We start from the raw sequence: 20,416 nt of genomic DNA on the forward strand, positions 1-20,416 counted from the left end.
CTCGGTTCTGATTCTGGTTACCCATGTAATACACGGATTCTAGGTGTGGTGGACATTCTTTGAATGAATGTCCTTCCCCATAATAAACAAAGGCCACATTTTTAAATTGATTCGGTGGTTGAGCTGTAAAATTATTAAACCCATTAGTGGTAAAATTTTTATGCATTGATGATATTGAGGATACCTGAGATGCAAGTGAAGTGAGAGTATCCACTTCATGTACTCCACCGACTCGTCTTTCTAATGCTATTGATTGGTTGGCCATTGATAATTGTTCTGATAATCCTCTCAATGATTTCATAAGCCTCGTTATAAGACTTACAAAGGAGAGCACCATTAGCAGAAGTGTCCACTACCATTCTCGTATGAGCATTGAGACCATTATAGAATGTCTCAATTTGGATGCAATACGAGATTCCATGATGATGGCACTTCTATAATAATTCTTTTTACCTTTCCCATGCCTCATACAAGGACTCGTCATCCATTTTTTGGAAAGTAGTGATCTCGTTCCTCAACTTAGCATTCTTACTAGGTGGGAAATACTTCCTAAGGAATCTTTTTGCTAACTCTTACCATATGGTAATGAAATGTGGTGGCAATGAGTTCAATCAGGCTCAAGCTCTATCCCTTAACGAATATGGGAACAACTTTAATCGTAGTGCATCTTTGGGTACTCTGGCTAACTTGAAAGAATCGCTCACTACTATAAACAATCTTAAATGAAGGTGAGGATCTTCGGTAGGCATTCCACTGAATTAGTCCACTGTCTGAAGCATTTGGAACATAATTGGCTTCAGCTCGAATTGTTGTGCCTCAATTTTGGGTCTCATAATACATAGATTGGGATCATGAAACACTGGCATGGCATATTGTTTTAGAACTCTATTCCTATCATCAACAATAAGGATAGGATTTTGAGTAGGGTTTGTTCCATTTCCTTGATTCGAATTTTCATAGTTCATTTCTTCGATCCTTCTCTGAACTGGTTGGCTTCTTCACTATCAAAAATTTCCTTCAATTTTAGGATCTACGGGGAGTAAATCAATAATTCGATCAATACTCATAAACACCTGAAAAAAACAGAGAAAAATTAATTAAGTTAAAATTGAACAAAAAAAATAAACCAAAATGCAAAATTAACAAATTCACAAATAATGACATTTAAAATAATCCTGGCAACAGCACCAAAACTTGGAATGATGGAAATGTGCAAGTATACACAATCGCAACAAGTAATAAAGTGACAAGTAAATGTCGAGTTATCGTACCCACAGGGACTGTGCAAAGAAAATACTAATGAAATGCAATTAAAAACACTGTGGTGAATGAAAATCTTTTGTTTTGAAAAATAATTTAATAAAAATAGAATTTAACTAAGTAAAATATAATAAAATAAAAATAAAATTTCCAATGCATGATTTCAAAAGATGATTTTAATCAAGATGACATAATTGTGTTAGATTAATTATATTTCTTAACTTAATACTACTAAAACAATGTTCATGTTGTTACGAATAAATTCACGGCAACTTGGTAATTTGTTAACTATAACACATACAAACTTACTAAATTAACTAATCTCTTGAACATATCACTATGTCAATTCAAACAATTAATCAATTTAAATAAGCAAGTAAAAGATTAAGTGAGGTAACAATATATTCCTACATTGAAATAGTTTAATCACAATAATCTTGCAAGTTATGCAAGGCTAATGTACCATTTAATACTATCGGTATTTTAACCCTCAGCTACCTTAGAAGATTAAACATGCACTGATTAAGTATTGTGTCAATTAATTACAATTTCAATACTATTAATAATTAATTCATTAGTTACCTTACAATTGTAATGCAAGAATAACAGAATCATGATTTTACTTAATCAAACAATTTACTAATACCTATAACAACACAAACATAATTTTAATAACTTAAGTGGATGGAATGCAATCAACCTAGCATGAATTAAATTTAAGCCAGTTAATTAAATTTAAAATAACAACAAAAGAAATATTCATAGACATGTTCATAACAAAAACAGTGAAAATTAAAGGATGAAAACTAGAATCAAATCTGGTGTTTCTCCGAAGCTTGACTAGTTTGCTCCGCTTATCCTTCTCCGCTTGTTCTTGTTGAACTGAGGCTTCTATAAGCACTTGAATGCTGCTACCCAAGGTGGTTGAAAGGCTCTTGTCCAAGAGGGAATTCAACATGGAAGGGACAAGAAAGAAAAATGGAACACAAAGGAGAAGAGTAAGTGAAAGTGGGAGAGAAATGTGGAATGAGAAGTGTGAGAGGTGTGTTGAAATGAGAAGAAAAGGGGGGGGGGGAATTTATTGGTGGGATTGGCTGATAAAAATAGCAAAAAATCAACAGCCATAGACCCCCTTGGCCGGCCACACATGTGGTAAGTTTGAAAGTTTCAAACTTACTAAATTTAGCTTGGGGTGAATCTTTAAAAGCACAGAAAGTGGAGGGGTTTGAATGTAATTTCAAGAAAACTTCAGGGGATTATTTTCAAGTCAAATAATTAGATAATTTGAGCTGATTGGGTCAGCGTGTTGGACGATTTTGGGCATCCCATTGACTTGGTTTGATCAATTTTTCGGTTTAGCACAATTGAGCCTCCTTTCATAATTTAATTAATAATAATTATTTAAACCAAAATAAATTGGATTAAAATTAAAATTAATTATATTATGTATTAATATTCATCATTTGGAACATCTTAGGCTGAAAATTAATTGTCTTGATACTTCAAAAATTGCTTCACGATTTTGTGCTTCTAGCAAGATTAATTAAAATTAATTAAAATTCAATATGTTAATAATTTAAGTAAAATTTAAATATTTTTTAATTATATTATATTTTTCGACAAGAATTACTACAAAATTGCATGAATTTGAGTTAAAAAGGGCATGAAATAGTCTATATATTTTCGTGTTTCCAATGACATTATGTGATAATATATTATATTGATTTAGTATATAAAAGTATTTTTATAGACCAAGGATTTGGCCAAAGTGGAGCTAATAGAGGAAAAGAAAAAATTGTGGAACAATTCCTTTAAAATCCACCCATTTTCTGTTTTAAAAAGGTAAGTTTATTTGGAAATTACTACCTTTCCTTGTGTTATATGTATGCTTGTTTTTATTTCATTGTAATTATGCTTGAATAGAATTTAATATGTTGGTGCAACTGACATACATGGCTATTAAATGAAATGAGATAAGGGATTGCTGTGTGATAGTACAATGTTTTGTTGGGAAATATGCCTATGTTGTAGTAAATATGTAACTGTTTTTTATGTATTTCAATGATGATTAAATAGATGAATTTAATTCCACAATTCACTATTATATCTTTTGTGTTTCTATCTTTTATTTTTTGCATAAATAGTGAAATTGTGACAAACAAATATTAGCTCATTGATTGCCTAAGTTCAAACTAATGATAAGTGGCACTGTAAGAATGTTTACATTACGAGAAAGATAATTTATTTCAGTAGATAATCTAAACAACTCCATCATCCCATAAAAGAATTAAAGTGAGCATTTGATTCAAATGCTTAGAAGGACTATTATGTTGTTTACAATTCCAATTAGGGAGATTGTAACAGCCTAATTTTTGACCCTATTCGGAACGATGGTTTCGGGACCACAAATCTGAGTAAAAAAATACTTTAATATTATTTTCTGCGCTTATTTTGTGTGAATTTGCATGTGTGAAATTTTCGTGAATTAATTTTATCGTTTGAGTGTCTGATTTAATAAAATAACTTAATCGCGTAAATTAAAAACTTGATAGTTAAAAGCATAAGGGCCAAATTGTTAGTGGCTTTCTAAGTTGGAGCTTTTATGTTGTAAATAACCCATTTAAGTTGGTAATGGCCTGTTGTGTCCTTGATTAATACATTTTTTATTAAATAGTAAAGGTTAATAAGGTAAATTAATAATAAGTTAATATATATGATATAATATATGATAATTAAAATAGGTGTTCATATTATTACATCATTGTCGAAACTAAAAAAAGAGAGAAAAAGAAAAGAAAACCTAGGTTCGACACTTTTAAGCTTGATTCAAGGTAAGTTCTTGCTCGATTTTTGATAATTTTTATGTTTTTGAGATCGTTGCTTCGAGTACTACAAAACCCATGCTTGAATTTTTTATTTTGATGAATATTTTGAGTTGTGCCATTATTGAGAGCTTGTGATTTTTGTTGTTTGATGATGAAATATGAAAGATATGTTTTAGATTAACATGTTCTGTATTGAAGTTTTTGATGATTTTGAGTAATTAGGACTAAATTGCAAAATAATAATTTGAGGGACTAAAATATGAAATAAATGAATTATATGGGCTTGTATGGATATGGGTAGTATTCGGCCTAGCTTGGGTATAGGGAAATTTTGTGTATTTTGTGTTTTAAGCAATAGGCACTAAATTGTAAAAAGTGTAAATGTCAGAGGTAAAATGGTAATTTGCCCATTTATGTGTTTTTAGACTAAATTGAATGAAAACATGTTTGAATGAGCTTAATTTGAATATGTCTAGATCAAGAACCAAAGAAATCAAATTTGGATCGAGGAAAAACGAAAGTTGTCGACTAGCCGTTACGTTCTATTTTATATCATCCGAGGTAAGTTTATAAGCAAATAAATGTGTTTAATTGTAGTTAAATGCTAGATATATATGCTGATATGAAATGTATGAATTTATATTTATTATAACCGAACATGTAAAGGCTTGACTACTACATTCCGAATTCGTTTCGACCGAGTTACGACGTCCGAAAGCCCTATATGAACCTTAGGAATAGTTAGGATACATATGTCATGACATAGTATTTCGATTTATGTGTACGAGTAAGACCATGGCATCGATATGTGATTCCAATATATGTGTGCGAGTAAGACCCTGTCAGGGACAGTGGCATTGATATGTGATTATAGGTATGACCACATCTGGGACGTTAGCATTGTACGATGTGTGACCATATCTGGGACGTTAGCATTGTACGATGTGTATGATTATCCGAGTGTCCTATCCAATTCTGAATGGTTCATCGGGCATCAATAAGTGGTGAACAAATATGTAAAATTAGCTAAGTGATCAGGTATGTATTAGCTTGGTACTTAATTGAAATAAGGTAAGTGAGTATTGTGATATTAGTTACAAATATGTGTAACATGAATGAAAAGTAAATGTGAATATGACATGTGTATTCGGCCTTGTGAACAAGAAGTATGAATTTTTTTGAAATGATTTTTATTATGCATATATATATGATCTTGCATATTCGGCCATTTAGTTAATGTATGTATATAAAATTTTATCTTGATTTAAGAGTTTACGTATACAAATGTATGTGCATTAGGTTTTATAATGATAATTTAGCTTTTGAAAATTGAATAATGATTTGATGACTTAACCTTGTGAATATTTGGCCAAGGTAATGGTTATGTGTGCAGGTATATTATTCATGAAATTTGTAAGTTGAAAATAAGCTTGATATTGATAATGTAATTTGGTTAGATAAAATGTGCTGATTACATCATAAGTTTGTTTGTTTGCTTATGACTTACTAAGTTTAAATAGTTTACTCTGTGTGTATGTTTGTCTCTATTTTATAGATTTTGGATTCAAGTTACAAGCTCAGAAATTGTCAGCAAAACTTATCACACTATTGATCGTCTTCGATATTTTGTTAGTTACATTTTGGAACTATGGCATGTATAGGCTGGAATATGTTTTGGAATGCTGTACTTTAGTTTTGTTTAAAGGCCATGCAAAAATGGCTAAACTTTTATTGTTAAATTTAGTTATGTTAAGTTTGGTTTATGCTCACTTTGGTTTTATATTTATGTGCCATGTTTGTGTAATGTATGTGTTAGGTACCATGTGCTTTGAGAATAGTTTGCTTGTTATGTCTAAATTCAGTTTTATATGTTCTTGGTTAAATGTTCGTGGAGCTTAATAGTTGATAAATTTTGTATATGCTTCATGGATAAATTTTGCCGATTGTTTGGTATGTATTCTATGTTAAATGTGATCATTATTTTAGGTAAGCTGTATATATTATATATGTGCAACATTAACAGGTTTGACTATGGTATAATGTATGGAAAACATATACGATTGTTTATTAGATTATATAAAATGATTGTATGTGTTAATTTGGTTACAATGGAATTGCTGTATGAGTTAGGCCAAGAATGTTAATAAGAAATCAATAATTTCTAAAAGTCCTAATATTGACTAATATTTTGTTATTGAACAAGTAATTTTAGATGTATTAACTAGTATATGTAACAAGTGTATATTAAATAGTGTGAGCGTAAAATAGTTAAATTTACTAAGACCAATTGTTTATAATTTAATGATTAAATAGTATGTATAATCTTTAATGATGACTCACTTTAAATAACGTATTTAGAAAAGCATGTTCATTACCATATGAATGCTTTAATATGTATCAAAGTGAAAGGCATGCATGCTTAAATTGCACATGACCTAAGCCGTATATGTAAGTACTTTAAGACGAGTATTATGGCTTGTTAAGTTTTGAGGACGTGATCATGATTCGGTAGCTACATGTATAGATACATAAGTGATATTAGAATATGTTCAACCATGTCGATGATAGTTTAAGCTATGCATATAAACACATTATAGGTACTATTAGTTGTAAAATTGAAATTGGTTGTGACTTATATGCAAGGTGTATATGGATATATATTCTGAAACGAGAATTGATTGTATTTTAATTATAAATAAGATTGACTTGAGTGAATATATATATATATATTAGTGTTAGAAATTTTGCCTTTGATCGGTAATGCTTCGCAACCTAGTTCGGCAATGGATACGGGTTAGGCGTGTTACAGAGATGGCTAGTCTTGACTATCGAAGTAGTTGAATCCATGGGTAGAGACATAGATGTACTCAAAGGAAGAATGATACATTGGACTGGACCCAATTTGAATTAATTCTAAATCCGTTTGTGAATTGATTCACTTGTGACGTTCATGGTGTGACTTACCTAAATCATGAGTTAGTTATTGACCATGTGTATGTAACTCATGTGCTTTGATATAAGTGGAGGCTTACGCTTTAAAGATGATCGAGCTGATAGCCAATATGTAGGGTACATGACTTGTGTACGGCATGACTTTACTAGCAATAATGGAATTCGTAGCTCAATTAAAGAGTTAACTATAACATCTTGAGATAAGGCTTGGAAGTTTTGAGTTCAGAAGCAGGGGTTTCGCCAATAGTACAACGAACTGGTGTCCGCTGGAAGACTTTAACAGAGTTCGTTAGTAAGTTAGGTGAGCTAGGGTTCGCTAGTTGGTTTTACGAGCTGGGTTTCACCAATTGATTTGGCAAATTGAGGTTCACTAGTACATAATGAATTACACTTAAATTAGGAAGTTGACTTGTTTTCTTATTAGGACAGTATCCATGCACGTAACCTTTTCCTAAGTCAAGTAGGGTATACTAAAAATACTGAAATACTTGGTGCTTAAAAATTAAGCCTTTCTCATAGAGAGTTCTCTTATCTATTAGTTTTTTTTTATCAAGTCTCTGTTTTGAACCGAAGTTTTTAGGAACCAAGGTAAGCCTATGTTCTTTTAGGGTTAATTATCCAGGGACTAGGTTCGCTCATATGTTTGAATTTTGAATTTTGTTAAGTACTTCATGTTTATGTATGTTGCAAACTAGCCAGACCATCTACCAGCAAGGACAAATCAAAAGCAAAACTTGTTTAAATTCTCAGCTAATCGGTGAGTGTTCATGGATCGCCACTTTTGTGCGAACCATTGTGTTTTCAAGAGCTTAGAGTTTTTACAACTAAGTTCTAAGATTAGGCCTTTCTGTAATCTCTCTTTTTCAAGATATGTGATTATGTTTTTAAAGATATGTTTTACGCATGCTCTTATGCATGCTTATGTTTTAAATGTTTTTAGATATGTTTTAAAAGCATGATTTTACAAACCGTGTTTTGTGAGCTTCTATGCGAGCTCTATGTGATAAGTATTCTATGCGAGCTCCTTATGTAAGCCTTATGTTGGATATATTGGCATGCTAAAGGATTGTGACTGCTCACCTATAAGTTTTGTGATTTGGGTGTTGAGGCCCTGTGACATGTGGAGAGATAAGGGAATTTCAAGTTATGCTCTATTCAGAGGAACATATTGGTGTACAGAAGAGTGTTTAGCTTTAACCTACACTTATGGGGCATATTAAGGACTTTCTGAGTCACAAGTGAGGTGATATAAGAAGATCCTCTTATCTAACAGTATTATATGACAAGTATAAGAACATGTTATATGTTTAAGAACAAGAACAAGCACAAGGCCATGTCAAGTACATGACTATGTTTTATGTTTTCTTATGAAAACAAGCCAAGTTTTTAAGTATGATTTTCAACAAGTACATATAAAACTGATTTACAAATTTATATGTTTTTCTGACAAGCAAGTAAATGCGAACAAGGTCTCACACCTTCACGGTGAGCCCAGCTCGCAATATGGTTTTTAGACTAAACTTTGTTTTAACTTCTTATTTTAAGCATACTATGATTTTTTTTGTATATTCACTAAGTTCCCAATGAACTCACCCACTCATCTCTTAATTCTCAGGTAAGCAGATCGTGAAAGACAGTGGCGAGGTGATTGATCCAAGCGAGGCTAGTTAGGATGGGTATCAATGAACCCTGGAAAAAGGTGATGTGGTTAAATGCTTGGGAATAGAATCGTTATATTAGATGGCTTCGTTGTTATATCACTCAATTTTTCCTTAAGTTTATTTTATTTTCAATTTTGTGAACCATGAAGTTAAAATTTTTATTCTTTGATTATGTTGGCTTCCTTTTAGTATGAATAATGTTCAAAGTTTCATTAACCTTCCTTTTGTGCATGATTCATTGTGTTCTTTTAATTTTGACTAAACATGACCTAATTCTTGATGCAAACCAGTTTTGGTGTGAGGTATCCATGCATGCAAACCTTTATTAGTGAAAGCCATACTTGTTTGCGAACCTAGTTAAAGTTTGTGAAACCCTTGAATGTATGATATTCTTGTTACGAAATCTATATTGTAAGCGAACCCATGTTATTATACGAACCCATGTTTTTGTGCGAACCTTAATATTAAGTTCGAAGATGCGAACCCTAAAAATCTTTGTGTTTTTACTTCATGCAAACCTTTCCTCTTTATGTAGATTTTACGTGCTCACATGTTTTATATTCCATGCATGATATTATGACATTCTGCTACATTATGATAACTTGGCACATTTTTATGCTGTAAATCCATTTGTGTGTTGAAGGTTAGGTTGGGAGTTAATGGTGAGTCACTCAGGTCGTTAAAGCATGCTGGGTTTGGGTTGAACCAACTCGACTGGGTCTGGGGTGTTACAATGATATCCTCTCATTGGCATTATGTAGATTATAAATATGGAACGTGGCCATGGGTTGCTTATTCTCAAACGAGCAATTTATCACAGTCATTAGTTGACAATGATCATATTAATTATTAAAAAGATACAATGGTGACAATGAAATAAAATAGGATTGTACTGAGTGCCGGATTTAACTCAAAGGAATCAAGGATATCATATAAAGGTAACACACACCTGACCAGGTCATTGGGCAAAGCAATTGGATGAATTGCTTTCATAAAGAGTATATAATAAGAAGTTTTCAGTCATGGTACTTCTTTGCGAATTATCATAACGATGATTAAGTAAATTACGAATGGTAAAAAATATGCTTTTGGACATAATTACAATTACTCGAGCCTAGTTGTATTTGTCTGATTGGTCCCTCCGCTAGCTCAACAAAATCTCAATTGGACTGCATTAGAATTAGAAGAAAATTCTACGACTTTGGAAATAGTTTAATTGAGTCGATTTATTTGATAGAGAATTAAATTAGGTGGTCGTGAGAATTAGTTCAACTAGAGAATTTGATTAAAAAATTTTCTTGAAAAATTAATTTGGAAAATCTTAGTGATTTTTAGGAAAATTAAATTTTATTTAAGTAAAAATAAATTAATCAAATTAATTAAAATAAATATGAGTTTTTTGAAAATTAATTTTCAAGTCAAACAATTGGCCTAATGGGTAATTGAACTCGATTGGACCCAAGATTAAAAATTGGATTCAAGAAGCAAAAATCAAGATCGAGACCCAAAACTGGTTTAACTAGGCCAAGTGTATGAAATTGGGCCAATGGTCCAACCGGTGGTTAGATTGGATTGGTCAAGCCGTCATTTGCTTGGACTGAACCAACGACAATCGAATCAGATGTCACATAAGCTAGGCATGCGAATGCCTAACTCATGGTGCCTCAGCCATGGCAGCAAGTTGTTTGGACAGCCTGCTAGGGGTCTTGGCCAACCCCATCGGTAGCATCAGGCTAGACGTGTGAACACCTAGTTGAGGGATTCTGCACCCCATGTAGTTGGTTATGTAAACGATCAGCCTGGGCAGGCACCTGCTGATTAGGAAAAGTGGGACGTTCGAACAATCAGCCCCGCCCCAACCACGACACTGACAGCCTCACAAGGAGGCACCGAGCCAGCCAGGCCTATTCAGGAAAAAACCACGACAGTTTAGGGTGTCAGGGGGAAGTTGCATCGGCGATGGCACCACCAAGCATGATGGTTGCGATTCGATAACCAGCAAATGGTTAACGATGGTGGTTCTTTGGCGGTAGAGCAGTAAAAGAATTATATTCGTAATTGGACTCTACCGAGTAACTTGATTTCAAATTAACTTTTCCAAAAATAATATTATTTTGATAATTTTAATATTAAATTTAATTTAATATTTATCTTGATAGTATTTTATTAATTTAATACTAATGTGAGATATTAAATTTGATTTAATATTTATCTTGATGATATTTTATTAATTTAATATTAATATAAGTAACTTCAATCCTAGTTGAACTCTCTCTAAACTCTCCTTATATAAAAAGAGCTTAGGTCATTATTCTCACACACTTGAATTCAAGAAAAGTTGTAGAGAGAGAAATATCTGAAGAGATTATTCCAGAAAATTTCTAGAGATATTTATTTGTTATTTACAACTTGACACCAAAAGTTAGAGAAATTGTGAAATTGCCCATTAGAAATTTTGTGAAAAAATTTTCTGATTCAAAGTGAGAACCTACTTAGCAGACGTGAGCTTGAAGATAGTGGAGAAGACCACTTAGTAGAAGCCTTTATCCTAGACAAATAAAAAAGGTACAAATTTTGATTAAGTGTTTATTACTTTAGATAACACAATCAAGTTCTTGTTTTGGGAAAAAAATTAAAACTTTGGTTTTCCTTTAAACCTATTTTCTGTTGTTTTCCAAAACCAATCTTCCAACATGTTCATGGTATGAAAATGCAAATGTGAATAATTATAGGGCATGAATATGCGAATATAAATGATTACAGAGTATGATAATGCAAATATGAATATTTGATACCCATGTGAACTTAGTAAAATGTTAAGATACGATTGGTATGCCAATAAGCTTATATACATGCTTGTATTAGACATGTGATGATATAGAAATTATGATAGGTTATACTGAGATCCAATATCTATTACAGATCATCGAGTATTATTTGTCTGTATGGAGACTTTAGTGTGGTGGAGGGATGTAACACCCCTTGCTCGACCTAATCGCCGAGTCCAAACTATAGGATACTACATTTGTTTCCAAAGCAACTACGATCAATTTATTGTAAAATATTCACATGTATATGTAATTCAATGCAAAACATATTCATTTATGGTTAACCAATCAAAAATCGAGTCTTAATCAAGCTTACAAGAGCTCTTTTGTCAACCTGGGCATTAAATTGGACCAAATTGCAAAGTTTTTAATTAGGGTCCACATCGTGATGTTACTTATTCCATGTCATGACGTCACCAAATAGATTGTCATGTCGTGACCTTAGGCCACTATTGTGACGTGACTCACTGTCGGCTGACGTTGCAACGAGAAAAGTTGCTCATTGGGATAAGAACTTTGTATTTGTTAAAATTTGAACCATTTGGTACCTATTTCAAGCTTTTCACCATATTTTCCAATTTGTGTACAAAAAAGTAAATTCACCTGATTCAAAACATGCCAAATTCATACCAAACAAGGTCAATACTCATATTAAACTCTTCAACAAAGCATTCCCTACTTAAACATCAATTAAACTTAAGCATTTTCATATCATTAGTGCCTACCAAGAAAATCATTCAAACATCAATATTTACCTATACCAAACCATTTTGAATCATGCCAATCCATTTTTAGTACATGTAGTTATAATTACATATACAATGCTATGACTTATAAGCCTTATGCCTAAACATCAATTATCCAAGTTAGGCTATATTTTGCAAGTATATTTCATGGCGCTATTGTTAAATTACATTTCTATTTTATTCATTAACCAATCAAGCTACTATTTCTAACTCATTCTTACCATTCCACTAGCATTCATATACTTAATGAATATCACATTTTTAACATAAAAGCACATATATGTGCAACACCATAGGCAATATCAAGACACCAATTCAACCTAGTTAAAATAACTTTCCATAAGTAAAAACATTCACATGTTAATATATACACTATGTCACTTATATACATGCCACGACCTTTGACTCAAAATGACTAAATATCTATTGAATTGAGGATAGTGTGAGCTTCGAGACAATCCAGCTTGCCTTGTTCCACAAGGTGACAATCTACAAGGAAAATGGAGAACAAATGGGGTAAGAATTAATGCTTAGAAAGCTCATATGAAATTAAAACTTACCTTGACCAATTCAACAAGCTACACTATTATTCATGTAACACCCTGTACCTAACCCGATTGCCAAGTACGAGCTACAATCTGCCACATTCGTTGCCGAAGCAACTACAATCGAATTAAATACCAAATCACATCATCAAGCATATAACTAGAATTGTCCATAGTCAGGCTGGGCCCTAACAAAATTTTAGGCCCAGTTGATAGGCTTGGGCCTTGTCCAACCTGAAAAATGGGCCTAAATATTTTCCCAAACCCAACTTTGATAAAAATGCTAAAACCTGGTCCCGACCTGGGTCGAACGTATTAAAATTTTATTATTTTATTTTTTAAGTAAAAGAAATTTAAAAAATTATAATACATCAAATAGACTAAAACATTAAAATAAATGATTCTCTGAAATTAAATTAGAAAAATCTTTATACTTAAATAACACTAAGATATGTGCAACTTAATAAGCAAATGTCTCTAAAACAGTAGCAAAATTAACAATAAAACAAAAGTTATACAATATCCAAACAATAACAACAAAATAGTAGCAACATAATAATGAAATCGTAGCAAAATAGTGGGAAAACAACAATAAAACAGCATAAAATTTTTTAAAAAAATTCGAGTCTGGCTGGGCCAAAAAATACTAATCTGATGCCTAACCCGTTTTTAAAAGGGCCTTATTTTTTTTCCCAAGCCCGTTTTTCGAGCTTATATTTTTGCCCAAACCCTCTCATTTTTTGGGCAGGCCTTTGGGTCAAGTCGGGTAGCCCGACCCATGGAAAACTGTACATATAACCATAAGAATTTTAAACAAACAATACAAATAATAATCATTCCTATGTTTTATACAGGCTTACAATAGCCTTAAAATTAACCCAATATCGAATTAGGACTGAATTGTAAAAATTTCAAAATGCAGGGTTAACGTTGTAGCGTCACGTTTACTTATCGAGACATCGCTGCACAGTTTTTCACGTCACAACGTCAAGCCACTCGATGTCATGACATCACTTACTATTTTAGCCTTGTTGAGACGATGAGGTTCCTCATCTTAACGTGAAATTATAGGTCATTTCTCATCGCGACATGGTACATTCGACGTCGCGACTTCACATACAGTTTTTACAAAGTCTAATACCCTTAACCTGTAGTTTTTTCCATTCAACAAAAGCACACATACATTTCATCATCCAACTAAACCATGCTAAATTTTAACACACAAAACATGATTCACATTACCTTGAAACAACCATGTATTTAACCTTAACAAAATCAAATAGGTCAACTAATATACTATATTTATGCCTTTGTGAACCATGCTAAATTCATCCAAAATCAATTTCAATTGTAGAACTATATACAATACAAACATATAGTCTACTTATGAGCATAACAACACTATCAACTAGATTAAAATATACCAGTTTGATACTCAAATTCATATAGACACAAATATATATCAAAAGTGACTCAACTAGATAAGTACATGCCAAACCATTACAAAAAGGAATTACACCAACATTACTGAGCCAAGTTTGATTTTCAAGATGTTGAGATGACCTACCCTTGATCTACTGAGAGTTTACTTTAGCTGCGTACGAAGAAAACAAAACTGTATGCTGAGCAAATTGCTTAGTAGTAAATTTATGATTCAAAACAACATAACTAAGATTATGCAAATGCATACATTAAATTTGTATTCAAATCTCATGCCATTTATATAAAACACCACCCATTCCAAAAAGCCATTCTTTTACTAATTTTAAAAGCCTACTCAAATGCACATACAAGTCAACTTATTTTATCTTATAGCCTTTACATATTCATTTACAACTTTATTCATCACATAGATGATTAAACTTACTATTTACATCACAAACATAAATTAATCAATCAGTATACATTTTCACATACATATGTGCTTAATTAATATTCCCATTTCAACAATTTCTGATCTATAAGCTCATACGTATTCAAATAGTCCTCAAGGCTTATTTTCACTCTATTCACATGATATCATATATCATGTTTCCATTTAATTTCATATTCATTTAACCAAATCATTTATTTTTAACCCTATTCACTAGACACAGAATTGATACGGATACACGGATCTATCACCTTGGATTGTTTGCCAACGATGACGCTATAACAATACATAATACCATTCTGGATTGCCTGACAATATTGGTTTTCTCAACTTGAATAATGTTGCCCAAAAACGATGACTCAATGCATAATATGTACCACCCTAGATTTCCCAGCAATGATGGTTTTACTCAGCACTCGGACCCTGTGGCATACAAACTATATTCGACTCGGTCTTAACAACTAATAAGGTATTCCATTTCCAATTCATTATATACAATTGAATTAACAATTCAATAATCACAATTAAATCGAAAAACCAAAATTCCATAACTTATATAACATATTTCAACACAATCCTATGCCAATTAGTAATTATCAAGTAAATTCTAACTTTTGTACTTTATTCAATTTAGTCCCTATCTCAGAAATCAATCTCAAACAAACCAAATAAACTCAAATAGTCGTCAATGACTTACCTCAACAATTTATGATTTGAAATTACATGAAAATAAAATAATTAAGTCCTGAATCATGGAAATACAAATTAGAAATTTCGAGCTACTTGTCGATGACTTTGGACTTTCCTTTTCCTCTCAATGAATTCGGGTTGACATTAGGTATGGATTAAGATAAACACATAGAACTATCAATAGACAATCAATTTACAACCAATTATCAATTTATACAAATTTTGCAATTTACTCAATTTAGCCCTTAAAACTAGGATTAACCTACCTTTCAATTTAAAACTTCAAATTGAAAATTAATTTTACCATTACCCATGAGGGACCTCCTATTCCTTATTTCTATAGTCAATTTTACAATTATTCAGTTTCGTCTCTAGCGCACAAAACTATCGGTTAAGCATTATAATTTAGTCATTTTCTTAAACTAAGCTTAAATTCTATCAATTTAACACCTAAAACTTTCATTTCTCAAAATTTAATCTTCCAAAACTTTAACAGTTTTACAAATTGGTGCATGGGCTAGCTAAATCAAGCTTCCATGACCTCAAAAACATAAAAATTACAAGAAAATGACTTGATTATGATACCTAATTAGTGATCGCAACTTTGAAAACCCTTGGAAGCTTTTGTTTTCCTCTTAAATGGAGGTGGATGGGCTATTGGTGGAACATGAATGAAAGTTTCTCTTTCATTCCACCGAATTTGGCTATATATACCTAATTAAGTTTTAATTTTTTTTAGTTTAATTTAAATAAAGTTCATTTTAATAAAGTTTAATGCTTAATAAACCTTACTCTCCACTATCTCATAATTTGACATGTTCTAATTACAATTTAAGTCCTCAATTCATTTTCTAATTAAAAATATATAGTAATTAGAATTTTACAATTTAGTCCTTAGGCCCTGATTAATCACTAATTTGGCAAAATTACTTATAAAAAATTCAACTCACTTAAATGATGACTCCGTGTTATAATATTTATGGACTCGGTTTACGAAAATGGAATCCCAAAACCATATTTTTCGGCACCACTGACTGTCGTTACAATTCACTTTGGCATTCTATATGACTTTCCTTGGCATACATTGATTCAACTAATATATAACATCATATACAACCAAACAGGTTAGACAAATTGCATGTCAAGAACATTAAGCAAGAAATGATATAACATATCTCAATTTGAATGCGTATGCAATCCATTTCCAAATCATTTCAAGTTTCCACTTTCATTAGATAGAAATTTTGTCCAAGGGAACTATAGTAAAACAAACTCGGATACACATGAATGTTTTGCTCACACATTGTCCATACAAGCTGACATTGTATCGAGGTTACCTATCTAGGGCAAACCAACGATACATATAATTTGAAAATCTGCAACAAATGCTGGATCTCGTAAGATCATGTAAATCTTTGACAATTACATGCCCTAATGACATGCCATGCATATCCTAATCTTTTACTAAGTTCACATGGGCATCGTTGTCATATAAATATCATTTATAAGCCCTATATCGGTTTGCATATCTCATTATAAGTCTGGTAAACATTCAATATTCATATTGGTACTCTTTATGTTTTTGTATTAGCCAATATTTTCATGCTTTTCTTTTGAATCCATTTTAAGCCAATTTGCCAATTTCATTGAATTCATTTCAATCGAAACACATAAATGAAATAAACATAATTAAGCATAGCACCAACTAAAGTAGTAAATTCCATATGAACTTACTTGGTCAAAACAACAGACAAATTGAATCATCAAGGACTAATCGATAATTTTTGCTTTTCGTCAATTATCTCCGATTTGATTCAATTCTTGATCTAAACAAATATTTGATACAATTTATCAATACCAAATATTTTCATGTTATGCCATGATATGTATAAACCTATTTATTCCATTTGATATGTATGAACCTATTTGATTCCATTTTTTCAACTCCCTTTAAGTTTTGTATTTTATTAAAAAAGTCCCTAAAAACGAAATAACTATATCTTTCGATTTTGAGCTTCAGTTTCAAAACTGATCTCAATTACACCCCTTAGGGACTCCCTACTATTTATTATTGTAGAAATTTCACAATTTATTCAATTTAGTCCTTACGTGCAAAACTAACAATTACACTTTACAATGTAGTCCTTTTTCAAAATCTAAGCTTAAAATCTATCAATTTAACACCAATTCCTTCAAGAAATCAACAATGAAAACTTTCAAAAACTTTAAAAATTTTGAAAATTGGTACATGGGCTAGCTAAATCAATCTCCCATGACCTTAAAACATAAAAATTATAAGAAAAAGACTTAGAAATTTTACCTAATCTGTGGTCGAATTCTTTAAGCCTTCCACCATGGAGTTTTCATGTTTTTCTTCTCAATGGATGGTGGGAAAGATGATAACTCTCATCTTTTCACACTTACTTAACTTTTATACTAATATTAATGTTAAATTAACCTAGTTTAGCTTAATTAATCATTAGTTTATTATCTTAATTTTTAATTAATTAACTATGATGTCACCCACCTCATCATCCACTATGCAAAAGTTTTATAATGGTCTATTTCTCACTTTAATCCTCTGAATAATTACTATTTAAGTCCTTAAGCCTTTGTCCAATTGAAAACCTATAGTGATAAGAATTTTACAATTTAGTCTATGTACTCTAGTTAAGCAATTAATAAAAAATTGAAGGACCAAAATTTAATTAACTTTTATACTAACTCCACAAATATTTATTTTTAATATTTATGGAATCGGTTTACGGAAATAGCGTTTTGAAATCACCTTTTTTGGTACCACTAAAAATCAAGGTATTACAAAAGATGTAATTGAAAATTTTTAAACATTTGTTGCCTACAGGATTTGCACTTCGGTGCGTTGGTGTGATGTAGTTTAAGCTAATATGAGATATCTTGGTGTGGTGTAGTTCACTCGTGTATCTGAGTTCGATTTACTAGGGTTCCATTGGGAAAAAATTTGAATTTTAATATGATATTGGGAAATGATTTGAATAGAAGTTGAGAAAATAATATGATATGTGATTCACTTGAAATGGTATAAATTGTGGATCGATGATAAAATATGATATTGAGGTGAGTATATGTCAATTTAGTAAAAACTTATGATGTTTTGAGTTATGCTTATAGTGTTTGATGCACTTGAATACTTATGTTCATATATTTATCTTGTTGTGACCTTAAGTGTCATGTCTTAGCTAAACGTATGCATAAACTGTGGTAGTTAGCATGCTCATTTGTGAGAAAGATAAGTGTTGTAATTTACATTTGAACTTACTAAGTATTTAAATGCTTACTGTAATTGTTTCTCCTACTTGTAAATCTCTAGCTTGCGGAACTCATCGAACAGAATCAGTGTAGATCACACGCACTATCATCAACAGTACAATTATTTTCATTTTGAGTCCTAATATTGTGGCATGCTTTTAAGAGCATCTTTTTGTGTACATGATCATCCTAGAGTGGATACTAATGTGTTAATTGTGGCTAAGGTTGGATTTGCATGATAAGCTTGATATATGGCCTAATTGATGTACAATTTTGGTCATGTTTGATGCCATTTGGTTTGATGATTTCAAGCTTGCATAAGTCTTATATGTTAAAGTTTGCATAGTAAAGTAACTTGGCAAGTTAAATTTGGAAAATAGCTTGAATATGTTTATATTTTTGAACATGACGCCACTTGAATATTTATTCTCAAAGGTGTTACAAACTTGATTTGGCATAGGTTGGCATGATATAGTATTGGTGAAATTGGTATATGTGTAGGTGTAATGAAATGTGTTTAGTTGGAAGCATTGAATGTGCACCAATGTGATTTTTTCAAAATAGGGGGGACATCGAGACCACAAATCCCCAAAGTTGCTACATAGATTGACAATGAGTGGCATCACGCTGTCAAGATATCTGAAACTGTAACTGTAACATTCCTAACACCCCCAATAAGAACAGTGTATTCTAGACCTGTTAGAATTTTCAAAATAGATAAAATAATATTTTTAATATTATTGGAGAAGGCAGTTGGATATAATAAGAAATTAAAAGGCTTTTCAATTTAGAGAAATTAATTTGAGGAATTGAATAAATCGTAAAGGTATGAGAAGTGTTAGGAAAAAGTATGAAAATTAAAGAAATAAGAAATGATTTGATTAAATGTAAATGAAATAGAGGAAGGACTTGAAGAGCAATTTGAATAAGAGGGTACATGAGCTTGTGGATGAAATTCAAATGCAATATGGTTCACTTGTTTGGCATGATGATGATTTGATTTTTTAATTAAATATTATTAATAATTTAAAAAACAAAATTAAGAAGATATTTGTGTAGAAATATGTATAAAAAAACATATCATCCATCATCCTTTCATCTTCTCTTTCACGCTTCTCATAGGCCATTTTAGCCAAACTTTCCTTTTCTTTCATTGAGGTCCTTTTTACCACTTTTCAATCCTTTCAAGCTCAAACTTCAAATTTATTCCATAGATTTTTAGTGATATCACAAGAATAGCTTCATGGAAAACTAAGTTTCTTGCGAAGTTAGCTAGAGTTCATTCTTGAGGAGAGAGAAAAGAAAAGTTAGGCAGTTGAGAAAGGTTAAGGTAAGATGATGAAGTTTCTTAAAGGATTCCATATCCATCTCATCAAAATGCATGGAATTAGTATGTGATTATTGTTTTGATGTTAAATATTGTATATGCGTGTTCTGTTATTGAAGAGAAAAAGAAATGAAGTGAAGAACAAGTTGGAGATAAAGGCAAAAGAGTAACAAAAGAGTGAAGGAAGAAGGAGGAAGTCATTCCAAGTGTTTGATAGTATCAAGAATTTATTTTATCTAATTAAACCTAATTGAAAACTTGATAAATTATTTTAGAAATATTCATGGGATTTATTTGTATATGAAAATGATGATTTGTTTTATGGAATTTATTTGAAAGTAAAATTGTGTTCTTATAATAAATTGAAAGTGTATGTATAGTGAAATTGGAGAAAAGGATGAAACTGCAAAGAGTGTTAAAG

General features: G+C 31.4%; 1 non-coding gene across 1 annotated transcript; it reads left to right on the forward strand.

Annotated features, from left to right (window-relative positions):
- The first annotated feature begins 414 nt into the window (after positions 1 to 414).
- On the forward strand, positions 415 to 521 carry LOC128284888 (small nucleolar RNA R71). The gene has a single exon (XR_008275308.1). It is a non-coding gene; the product is annotated as a small nucleolar RNA R71 (small nucleolar RNA).
- Positions 522 to 20,416: the final 19,895 nt, after the last annotated feature.

The sequence above is a fragment of the Gossypium arboreum genome, chromosome 11 (assembly GCF_025698485.1).
Source record: "Gossypium arboreum isolate Shixiya-1 chromosome 11, ASM2569848v2, whole genome shotgun sequence".
NCBI lineage: Eukaryota > Viridiplantae > Streptophyta > Magnoliopsida > Malvales > Malvaceae > Gossypium > Gossypium arboreum.